Source organism: Lutjanus erythropterus, chromosome 7 (genome assembly GCF_056507025.1).
Source record: "Lutjanus erythropterus isolate fLutEry1 chromosome 7, fLutEry1.hap2, whole genome shotgun sequence".
NCBI classification, from domain to species: domain Eukaryota; kingdom Metazoa; phylum Chordata; class Actinopteri; order Lutjaniformes; family Lutjanidae; genus Lutjanus; species Lutjanus erythropterus.
Genome location: NC_139323.1, coordinates 36,934,298 through 36,941,507, shown reverse-complemented (window position 1 = coordinate 36,941,507; position 7,210 = coordinate 36,934,298). Strand labels below are relative to the sequence as shown.

At 39.5% G+C, this 7,210-nt stretch overlaps 1 protein-coding gene across 1 annotated transcript in view; it reads left to right on the top strand.

The window, feature by feature from the left end:
* Positions 1 to 6,167: 6,167 nt before the first annotated feature.
* The window catches only part of lepr (leptin receptor), a 33,089-nt gene continuing 32,046 nt past the window's right edge, over positions 6,168 to 7,210 (top strand). The window contains exon 1 of the mRNA XM_084723658.1: positions 6,168 to 6,514. The gene's annotated coding sequence lies outside the window, so the exon portion shown is untranslated. The remainder of the gene's footprint in view (positions 6,515 to 7,210) is intronic.

The window sequence follows — 7,210 nt, the reverse complement described above, 5'->3', positions numbered from 1 at the left end:
AGTCACACTGCAGCAGAATTATACATGTATTTAAAATAAAAAAGAAATAAAAAGATTACGTCATCCCCTTCAGTGACATCATCTAACCAGTCTGCAAGCATGACATCATCCTCTTGGCATGTAATCCCCCCGTGAGGATTTTTTTTTGCAGAATATGATTAATTATTCATGAGAGGCTTCCCTGTTTGAGGCTCAGTTCAGAGACGATTTTACACAGCAGGCTGTTGGTTAGAGAAAATTCTTCATGTTGATGAAGCGTTAACTCATCTGCTGCAGTGATGATGATACTGCAGTCTGCTGTCAAATCATCCCCTTCAGCAATGATGACATGGGAATAATCATAATGGGCTGATGTCATGTTGGTACAACACTGATGTTCAAACAATGACAGGACTATTTAACCCAAGACTATTAAAGTATTTTAAAATATATTTAGTGATGGATGGTATTTGATGATATGGTATGCCCACTCATATAAGGATTTTTGACTGTCAGCAGCTCGCAATCTGCTTACACACAGAGAACACAAACTAAGATGCTGGGATACTTTTCTTATGCTTTATTGTAGTTGTTAATATTCATTATGTCCATACTGGCCAGAGGCGTGGAGACAAATGAATAAATTAATATGAGAATAAAGCTATTACAAAAACAAATGGTTAAAGAGAATTTCAATAAACTCAGTTCAACTGAACCATACGTCCCCTGACACTGAATATCACATTTTAATTATTTATTCATTTAATCTTTTATTTTTGTACCATACAATCATCTTCCCAAGAGGATTACATACCAAGACGATGTCATTCTTGCACCCAGGTTGGGATGATGTCATTGGAAGGAATGATGTCATCTCCTCATTTTGAATGCGGACTGGAGGCGGGGCTGCTGCTACAGCGTCTCACACTCTCCTCCATGTCCCTGCCTGATCACCGAACCTTACGTTTTAACCTGTATATGCTGTAGATTAGGCTGTGAAGCTCATATTCCTGTATCACGTCAGTGCTGCGTTTGGAAGGACTGGGAAATATTCTCAGAAGCAGGATTTAAAGGCAGGTGAAAGTGCTTTAGGGATCGTAGTTTGCACGAATAACCTCATAAGTGACTGACTTTGGCAGCATCCAGTATGACAGAAAGCAGCTAATACAGGCATGTTTGCAAACATAAATCATTTTAACAATAACACAACTGTAATTGGACTTGGCAAAAGTAACAAAAGAATAATGAGACAGATGGAAGAAAGTCATCACTTTTGTCTTTTTCACTCTCTGCTCCTCTGAGAGGTGATTCTGGATGTGTGTGAAACCAGATGCTGCTAATCCCCAGCGGCCTCGGCAGCATCCAGTGACCGAGCGCTGCCAGGCTGCTGACAGTAATGAGTAAAATCCATCTCCATAAAGATCAGTGGGTTGTAAAACTGAAAGGATGTGCCCCCGTCGTGACGCAGATCAAGGAAATTCATTTGCAAACGAACCGCCTCTCTTTCACATAAGCAAATTTATGCGAACACACAGTGACGCACCCTCTCTACGTCATAAAGTTTGATAGTGACTGCAGGCGGTGTCTCACTCTGTCGCTCACTTGTGAGGGCATGAATTCTCTGAGGGCTTATCCAAACCTTAGCCATAACTGCTCCATAAACTTAGTGTAACATCAGCCTGGCGATAATGCCAACCTGGGCACCATAATGGTTTTGTGGTTTGGCACAGCTGCCACCCAGCGAGAAGATCCTGATTTTGAATCTGACAGCCAGCTGTGTCCTTTTTGGACTTCACGTGTTTTCCCCCTGGTAGCCCAGGTTTTCACCAGGTGCTCCGGGTTCCTCTCACAGTCAAGCATGCAGGTTAGATAAGTGGAAACCTTAATACCTGTGATTGTGAGTGTGAATGTCTCTACACATCAGGCCTGTTACAGAGTGGCGACCTTTGAAGAGTGTTTCCTGCGTCTAAGTCACGTCTACAGTGTATAAATTGGACAGATGTATACTCCTGAGCTTGGGCGTCTAGTTAGAAACTTATAAAAGTGGGAATGCACGATTAGTGTTAGGCAAAGGGAGACATAGCAGAAATTCTTTTTCTGCAGTGACAAAATGTTTAAAGAATATATACGTATTAACCGTATGAATTAACTAAAGCTCCCTGTGCTCTGAGGGGAAATTTCATGCCAAACTGTCTTTCAGAAAACGCCAAGTTAAAAGTTACAAGACATCACATGCCAACAGTTCTCTTGTCAATTCAATTCAGCATCAATATAATCCATCAAGATAAACTGTATTTCTGTGCAAACTTTACATTTTGGTTTTTGTTGCTTCAACTCTTTGAGCTACTGTTGGTTAGCCGCACTATGTTAGTGGGAGAAGACAATCTATTCGACACTGTTGATTCACCAGTCATTGTGTGTGTGACGGTACTTGAGGAGTTATTTTGGCTGTTACCAAAGTAACCCTCTACCCCAGGGTGGAAGCGCCCTTAGCTTGGAGCTAACAGCTTCTTGTCAGTGCGTGTCAGTGCGTATCAGGCATGATGCAGCAGCACATCAACCAATCATATGCTAGTCCCGCTTCCCGTCTCCCTACAATTCGTGTCCCTTGCAGACGGTGGAAGAAAAACATTTGCTGTTGTTGGCCAGTTTCAAGTTTTCTTTAACCCTACCATCTTTTCTTACCGCAACATAAATAAGATCAAATGCAGCGTGACAATACACACTTGGTCAAAAATTCTCTCCAGACGATGTTTGGGATATGTATCAAAGCTGCACAGTAGCCTCTCTACAGCTTCTATGACCTTTATTTATTCAGGTCAAATCATTCTATCAGCTCACTGTCACTCACTATCTTACTTATAATGTGATAGGAATATGGCAATATGACAATAAAAAAATTTCGAACTGCATAGTCAAATCAACTCCAGCACAGAAAAGATAAACAAGACAGAACAGATAAAATCATACAGGTGACCAAGTCAAGAGGCGCACAGGGACAGCACGGTGTGGAATGCTGGCAGACTTATGAGCCTGCAAGGGGGAGAAAAAAAGATAAAACACATGAGCTCAGGTTGTTCAGTTAATTTATACTATACAACACTATACCCATACTTCACAAATAAACACGTGCAAATAGACACACCAAGGAAGGAAAACGTCGCTGTGCCTTTATTCTGACCTTACACAGCCACCGTAGTTGATAAGAGACCTGTGCCGACTTTGAAATGACGCGCATATTCCCGCCCTCTGGCAAACCGTGTCCCTGCTATGGGCAGATGCTTCTCGGATGCATTTACAGATGGCAGGAATAGAATACCGAAGCATGATCTGAGGCCGGCGGCGGCGAGACGTATGCGTGCTATCTGGGGAGCTACAATGAGTCTACTCCTGCTCTGTATGAAAAGTGCCCTGAGATAACTTCTGTTATTATTTGGTGCCATATAAATAGAAATGATTCGATTTGACTCATCTGGTCAAAGTGCACTGTGTACATTCATTGCCTCAAGGCTTACATTAGCTTAGTCAAAAGTGGAAAAGTGTAATCCACATAAACAAGCCTCAGGCCTCTAATTAAGGGTCTACTCTTTGGAGTTGGTGGTAATTATACAATGTACACACACAATGAGACACAAATACACTGTGCTTTTTGACTGTGCATCAAGAAAAAAACCTCTGCAGTATGTATTGTCCAATGAGAGCATACCAATTAAAAAAAGTATAATCAGCAGTGTGGGATTGTAAATGAACACCTCAGCTTCGTTAAGATTCACACCTACAGGCAGATCAAAAACAAACAGTAAACAAGTATGATTTTTCCTCGATAAATAAATGTGTAAATGTGCTTTGGTCAGTTTTTGGCACTGCAAATGTTAGTTTGTAGTGTACGTAGAACACATCTAGTTTATCTGGAAAGCATATGCATTGATTTTCTAATCTATTCACCACTTCTTACCCTGAATTAAGTTTATTTACAATTGTGAATGAAAGTGCATATTAATTGAAAAGTCTTTGTAATCATTCACTTGCAGGTTCAGCACTCCAATATTAAGCCCGTGGGAAACACTGTTAAGCACAAATTAAATCCTTGATTCTGCCTCTGTCCACCTTTACTCACGTCTCACTGACATTACTTGTGTTTTCCATTGACATGAACCGTCTTTTTCCCCTAAATACAATATTCTTTCACCTCTTTTTCTGTTTGGCTCAACATTTGCAAATTAAAGCTATAATCTGGGGGGACGAATTGGAGAAATGTGTGGATGTAAATGTATTTTCGGTTGGTGTGTCATGGAAGAAACACACACCAAAGTATAAATATGATACACAAATGTGAGGCCACATTAACGGGACAACAGAATCATTCACTATTCACTCGTCTATGTGGAGTTCCCTGTATAGTTAATAGCGACACAGACATACTTTCCATTCAAATAGCAGATTATTGACTGGACCGTCTGTTTGGATTTGGAAAAGTAGGTTGACACAGTGGTGTAGCCAAGGATCCACATCTGGAAGGAGACTTTTTTTTCCAGGACTGAAACAGTGAGCTTTTTAGGAGTATTTTAAAAAAGAAAGAAGTTGAGTCTCAGCAGAAGTCTGCAAGACACCAGACTGTTAACGCCCCTGTTTGTTCCCCATTGCACTGCAGTCTGCTGACCCTTATTTCATACACATACAAGATGTGCTGGTATGACAGACATGGGGAACATCTGTGAGGCTGGTGTGTTTTTTTAACAGACTTCTGTGGTTCCCTAGAAGTCTGTTTTTTTTTTCCAAGGAAGAGCAGAAAAGAGTGATATTCAGAGGAAGACAGAGCTGTTGGGGGTGATTAGAACATTTTGCATCATCTTCATGTTGCCAACAGTCTGCTTATCATCATATACAACTTATCTTATGAGGAAATGGGAGTATCCCCCATACGATTATAAACTTAAAGATAAATAAACAGTACATTCTCTCTAAGTATTGCTGGGAATACTGGAAAGTTATGGCTTGGTGCAACTTTCTGTGGCTTTCATTCGTTAGCAGCAACTTGTTAGCATTCACAGTGAATAACCACGACAGATTAATGTGCACAGCTACAGACTCACTTATTTGTAAAAATGCTGCTAGAGAATCATAAATTAAGATGGGAAGCTGCTAGTCCACTGAGATATTTTGCATGTGCAGGGAGCAACATTTTGGCTACACCCTTGGTTACAGCTAAATAGATGGATGTATGGATGTATTGATGGATAAACGAAGAGAAAAACTTTGGAATGGCCTGTAAGATTTTGTCAATTGTACTGGCTTGTTAAAATAAAAAAGAAACTCCTAATATTCATTACAAGTTGCATGTTGCCAATATTCAGATACTTTTCTTATTGTAAGTAAGAGAAGCAATGCAATGGTACAATTTATTTTTATTATAAGTAAAGACGTTATTATGTAGTAGAATGACCTCTGCCGGTATATTATTTTATACCATATTAATCTTCATATTCATATTATTTTTGCTGATACATAAGCAGATTTTTTAAAATTTAAATTATGTTTACAGCGTCAATCTGCAAAATTACAAGTAGATCTAGTCAAATAAATGTAGCTGAACTGAGTAAAACAAACAATATTTCCCTCTGATATGTAGTGTGGCAGAAGTATAAAGTAGCATTAAATTGAAATACTCAAGTAAATTGTACTCATGTATCGTACTTGAGTAGATATTTTGTTGTTGTTCAATCCTCAGAACTTTTACTTAAGTAGAAGTGGCAATAACGCAGAGTAGAAACACACTATCACAAGAAAAAGTTGTGCATTCAAAAACGTACTCAAATAAAAGCATATAAGTATTAGCATCAAAATATACTTAAAGTGGCAAAAGTTAAATTACTACTGTAGTTATGCATAATGGCTCGATTCAAAATGAGGTGTTATATAAGTGAATTGTAAGTAGTGATGGTTTTCAACTTGCATTTTGTTTGTGGCTTGATTTAGAACAACACATTCCATTATTTATTAGCTGACTGTATGTTGTAGTCACGGTCTGAAACTGCAATATTGTTACTCTAAATAAATGTAGCAGCCTAAACAAACCTAGAAAAGGCCTAATGTCTTCCAAGTACAAGCACCTCAAAATTGTTTTGCGTTTATCTCAAGCAGACTTCCGTATACATCCTGAGTGTTCGGATTTCCGGAGGTGTCCGTGAACGCCTCACAGTGGGCTGGACGCTGTTGTGTGTGTTGGAGCCTCTCCCTCCTCTGTCTCCGCTCCAGTGCTCAGTCTCGTTTCTTTATGCCGGGAGGCTCAGCCGGTGTGAAGACTACGTCAATGAACCAGGAGCGGCGTGAGAGAGAGAGAGAGACAGAGAGACAGAGAGAGAAAACCATCCTGTTTGTTAAAAAAAAAAAAAAATCAGACTAAACTCAGACTGAACCATGGACAGAGAGGAACTCTGACACACCTTCACTGAGGATTTAAACTCACCTGGACAAACTCTGAGGCGGACAAAAGGAAACCTGGACACAAAAAACAGAAGGCATTTCCAAGTGCGACGTAAGGGAACAGTTTCATTTTTTTTTTTTTTAACTAATTCTCACTTTAACGTCTATAGTTCTGACGTGTTTCTGGTCGCAGTCGCTCTTGTGACCCTTCAGACCCTCGACCCACTCTGTCTGTCACATAGAGGTGATGAATTACTCACACACCTCTGTCAAACTGTAAGCTGCAGCGTTTTTCACACCTCATACATTTAGCCTGGTGGGTTTTTCTTTTTAGAAAGTAGTAGTTATTAGTTATAGTTATAGTTACAATAAGTTAAAAGTTATAGTTACAATAAGTTAAAATACCAGTTAGAGTTTACTGTTTATCACTTTGGACAACAATGTTAATCGTTACTGTAAAATATCCTGCCTTCTTTGCATATCTTTGTCACAAATGTTCGTCACTTTTGTGGGACTATTACAAAAAATGTGTGCTTATGTCTATATTCTGTATATTATATTCTGTATAAACATTATCAGCCAACATTTTGATATAAGACTTTCAGTATCTCTCTGCAACATCGCGACAGTGACGTGCCATGTCTTGACAGCATTACAGTTACAGTATCACCATGAGTTAGGCTGCTGCTACATTGCTGAAACGTCATAACGTAACTGATATTTTATGGGATTTTTGCAACAGGTGCTCAACATCCTCTGAGCGATACTTCCTGCACTTGCTGTTGTTGCAACTTGGCTAAAACAGAAC